Source organism: Sander vitreus, chromosome 4, assembly GCF_031162955.1.
Source record: "Sander vitreus isolate 19-12246 chromosome 4, sanVit1, whole genome shotgun sequence".
Taxonomy (NCBI): Eukaryota; Metazoa; Chordata; class Actinopteri; order Perciformes; family Percidae; genus Sander; species Sander vitreus.
Genome location: NC_135858.1, coordinates 25,736,750 through 25,741,867, shown reverse-complemented (window position 1 = coordinate 25,741,867; position 5,118 = coordinate 25,736,750). Strand labels below are relative to the sequence as shown.

Sequence of the window (5,118 nt, the reverse complement as noted above, 5' to 3'; positions counted from 1 at the left end):
CCCCCGTCCTCGTACCTTCCCTCTCTCTTTCTTATCTGTCTCGACCTCCTTTTATTTTACACACAAAACTACAACAAACCAGCAGAGACAACAGTGGACCAGCCTGAGAACAACCCGCAGCAAAATGAGCTGAAAACTGCATTAAGTTAGGTGGAAACTTTCCCGAAGTGTCCAAGCGAAGTTTCCACCATGCTGCGACAGACACACACACACACACACACACACACACACACACACACACACACACACACACACACACACACAGAGCTGTATCAGGTTGTACCAGACATACACACTGACCCGGTAAACAGCCGGTAAAGGGCACAAAACTTCGTTTAGAACAAACAAGATGACTCACATGAAGAGACAGCGGCCCGGTGGTTCTCTTCTTCTCTTTGTGAAGCTGCAGAGTTGAGGGCATATGATGCGGAGCTGAGACGCCCCGCCCACCGGGGAGTAGGAGAGGGGATTTTTTTATTTATTTTTTTGTGAATGTGGGTTTTCAGTTTATTTGTCACTTTAAAAGAAATGTGTGCAGCTTTTACAGGTAGTCAAAAATCTCTTATTTCAAGTGTTTTGTCGTACAATAACACAACATGGTATGGCAACCGATCAGTAAAGCTGCTGGCAAGGGTCATTCAATAAATTAATCAGAAGGCCACAGAGCCTAGTTGTAATATTTAGTGTTGTATGGTGCGTGTGGCTGTTTTGGTGTTTTTACGAACTGCAGGAAAGGATAGAAGGATAAAGACAATGTCACCTTTTGTGGACAATTACAGTTTGCTATTTTTAAATGCTCTTCTGGCTCCACTGTGGGCCCTTTATTCCGCCTCCACTGTCATCTGATATCTGAAGCTTGCTCCTCGAGTCTCCAACACCTCGAGACATTTTTTTTCCTCATTTTTCTGGAAAAACTCAGGGTGAACGTTCTCTTATCCTTCACTCATTCACACTTCAGATCCGTGTTGTGTTTACATACGGCATGTCGTAATATCTGTTGTTTACGTATGTTCCAACCGGTCTGTGTGTTTCTACGGCCATATATTTAAAGTATAGCATGTGTCAATGCATGTCTCATTATTACATGTTACATACAGTACATGTACATATCACATGTATTTCAAAGTATAGACACAAAAAACAAAAACAACATAAAAGCTGAGATAAATTAGATATGGATATTTATATTGATCCTTATGTTAATTAGACATCTATCCTGTAAGAAGATGTATTTCGTCTTATGTCAGCCAGTGCATGTGATGTTAATCAACCAAATGCTGTACTGCATACTGTTATAGTATTTTTTGCCGGCTAGCTGATAGCTAATGCTACATGGAAGTTCACAGAAAGGAAACTCATGGGATTAAATAAAAAAATAGCAAAAAGATAGTATATATAACTTATATATATATATTACTTATTATAGTATGTATATATATATATATATATATATAAGTAAAATACATATGTATATGTTAATAGTGGTAAAACAAAAAAATAAAAAAACATTTGCTAATTTTTGTTAGCAAATGTTCTTTCTGAATAAAGGGTAAAGTAAAATGCTTTAAATAACCTTTAACAACATGTCATATTTGGGGGTTTCACATGTGTAGTTGTAAACAGATGTGACAGAAGCAGGCAAGTCTCAGAGTTTATTTCCAGCTTTAACAGTAACATACCATTAATAATCTAATGTAACTACAGAGCATTACAGAGTACTAACAGAGTGATCATCACAGTAAGTGATCATCAGGTCCATCAGGTTAGTAGCAGAGATGTTTGTTAGTCACAGTAATGTTTTAAGCCACTTACATTGCAGATAAAGAGCATTCTCCTCAATAAATGTTTTGTCACATTCCAGCAGCATCACTTTAATTTAAGGCAATAAACAGCAAAGTTACTTTAAAGCTACAGTTTGTATCTTTCATAAATAGTAATTTTTTTTTTTAATACTTGCTCAAACTGTCACTAAACCCTGACAACAGCCTACCATGGATAAGATTATCTGTGGAAAAAAGTCTGTGGGTGGTGCTTCGTTTTGGCTCGACTGTTTTCAGCATGATGGGCGGGTCATAAACGTTCCCATTTTACAGCCAAACGTCACACTAAAATATGTTTCTGAATACATTTGAGGCGAGAAATTGGCAATGCTGAAACAGAATCTGATTTTATATGTGATCAAAGCTGCCTAGTGCCTCGAATTGCTTGTTTTCGTTCGGGCGTGGTGGAAACTTGCAAATGCCATTAGGAGAATACATCTGCCTCATGTCAGGATATAGTGACAGTTTCAGAAAATGACAAAAACATTTCTATAAAAGCTACCTACTGAACCTTTAACATTGTGTTCAAGCATGCATCTGAGAATTAACAGTCGGCTCCCCCACAGTGTTTTTCTATGCACAATAGAAAACATAAAACTTAAATGAAACCCCTGAAGATAAACAATAAGCAACATGGATATTATGAAATGCAGAATGGAAGGTAGTATGTATATATATATATATAAAGTATATGTCATATTTAGTAAATAAACTACTATGGCCATTTACCTATTAACAGTTAAACCTATTGGTGGCTTTGTCCCGTTTGGTGTGTCAAACTGAGTCAAACACAGAGCGCCCTCTACAGGAGCTCAGCTGTACCGCAGGCACAGTACAGTTTCTAGACTTAGGGTTGTATATTTTCGTCCTGAAGTGAAATGTTGGTGTCAGCTGAAAGTGGAGAGAGCTAAAGTCAGCCATAAATACAACACCAGTTATGTTCTAAACTAATTAGCAAAAACTAAAAACAAGATTTCCAAAATAAAACATGACCAATGCGTTTCTTTCATCAACGACCTTTAGGTTTATATATTCAAGAGGACAAGGGCAGTAAATCTGATACCGTTGGACATTTCACTGCTGCATTTGTGTTTTAATTAAATAATTTGTGTCATCTGATCCACATGGACAATGAGGGGCTTTTAATCAGTCACTATGGCGATGTTGTGGATATGTGCAAGCCCGTTCAGTTCATTGTTTTGGGTATTTCTGGTGGATAAAAATCCCAGACAGAAAAAAACATTTGGAAGACGGATCAACCAATCTGCTTATTTCATGCGTAGAGCTGCACACTTCATGGTTGAGATTTGAAGAGTGTGTGTTGGGTCGTCTGCAAACTGTCAAACCCATAACAACCTTTTCTGTGTGGGTCCACAGAGGCGTTTACAGGCATCTTCACACAACTACAGTTCCAGCGTTGAAGCTATTGCACACGTCTGAACTGAAATCCTGATTCAACACTGCCAACTGCATGAGCATACATTTTCCACAGAAACAAAGACAAGCTCATGTAGTTGTCTGGCCCTTGATCCCATAACGCCATTAAACAGGACATGTTTAATATTAAACTGCTTGCTTAGTGACGGACTTGGTGTAGAAGATTTAGTCTGGTTTTATATGTTTCTGAGAGCTGCTGTTCAGTTTTATGTGGAAACCAGCGGCGTCACGAGTCTAAGCAAAAAAATAATCTGAATTAGCCCTTTAACTATAAGAAGCCATGTGAACTCTACAGATTAACATGATTAATACGGCTGTAATCTACTTTTACATTCTACTGAATACTACTGTTCTAATATTAAAGCTGATTATACGGCTGCCATTAGGTGAAAGCATGCGTCTCCAAAACTTTTCAAGATCTAAGAACATCTTGTTTAAGCATCAAATAACTGTTAAAGACTTTTGAGGAACATTTAAAAAAAAAAAAATCTAAAATGATCTTAGCTCATTGATTGGAGTATAAATAATCATTAATATTGGAGATACATTAATTTCTAGTTGCTGTAGGAATATTTCAGCTGTTGAAGCAATAAAGTCCCCTACCCAGAATGCCTTTAAGTGCTGCAGCTTTGCAGACTGTTTAAGAGAGATTTAAAGCGACAGAGAACCAGCCAAAGAGGCTCTAATAGACTTAATGCAGGAGAGGGTAACAGGAAACACCTGAGCTTAGCAAAGCTTAAGATTTAAAATAATGTCATGTTGACGTTATGAGGTAATTCCTTCTTTAAAAAAAAACAGAGGAATGAAACATTTAGGAATATTGTTTCAACACTTTGGTGAGGTTTGTTTATTGTCAACATGCAGCTGAATCTGACAAACAGGTAGATTATTTAACGCTGCTTGTTTTTGACAGAACACACAGAAATCAAGGATATCATGGTAATAATTACATTCTACCTGTACAGATAAAAGGCGAGATGTTTACTAAGCCATAAAACAAAGACTAAAGGACTCAGTCTCACTAGAATTAAAGGTAATCCAATTCAATTTAACAAACCGTTTTAACAATGTTGACCCTTGATGGAATGGAGAGCTGAAAAGTCCAAAATGGAGGACGCTATCATAGATGGTTAGCGGTGCGTCACCATCCAATTTTATTTAAACCTCCTTAAGTCGAAGTTTGACGTCGACTGAGCTAACTTCAATAGCTCTTTATTGAATGAAATGATGTACATTTCCTCAGGACAAATTGTCGGAGGAATAGGAAGTATAGCGAAAATAGAAACGAGGTATTTGTGACTGACTAGTGCTAGCGTGTTGTTGGTTAGCTCGCCAGCTACAGTAGTTCAACTAGCCCTGTGAGCACGTCAGTGAAGACCATGAATGCATTATAAGAAATATTCTTCCTATACATCCATGGTGAAGACACATGGATGAAGTTTGCTTTGACACTTCCTGATGTGACCAGGCCTTTAGTCAAAACTTCTGATCGCAGCAGTATAAACCCTGAAGTGGTTTCTACCTTAAAGGAACATTAAACCACAGGTAGAAGAACACAGGTAGTAACAAGGGGATCCAGATTGTGTTGTTATTCTATAAACTGTGGCTGTATTCACAACCGCCTACTAAATACTACTGAGGAACTTAGTGTGCAGTTTGTTGGTAAAATGTAGTATGAAACGGTTAAATATTAACTATTTATTTTCCAGTATGCAAGGCCAGGCTTAGCCGGTTCCCGGTTTTGAAAAGCGGAAGTGCCTGTTGGTGTGACCGTTCCAGCGCTTTGCTTTGTGGGACACCGTAGGCGAGCTAGACAGGTCTGATGCATACTGCAGATTTTGCTTATGTTTGCGTACTGCAT

General features: G+C 38.0%; 1 protein-coding gene across 2 annotated transcripts in view; it reads right to left on the bottom strand.

Annotated features, from left to right (window-relative positions):
* Nucleotides 1-424, bottom strand: part of st3gal8 (ST3 beta-galactoside alpha-2,3-sialyltransferase 8) — a 35,580-nt gene extending 35,156 nt beyond the window's left edge. For both annotated transcript variants that reach the window (XM_078249164.1, XM_078249166.1), the window contains exon 1: nt 359-424. The gene's annotated coding sequence lies outside the window, so the exon portion shown is untranslated. The remainder of the gene's footprint in view (nt 1-358) is intronic.
* Nucleotides 425-5,118: the final 4,694 nt, after the last annotated feature.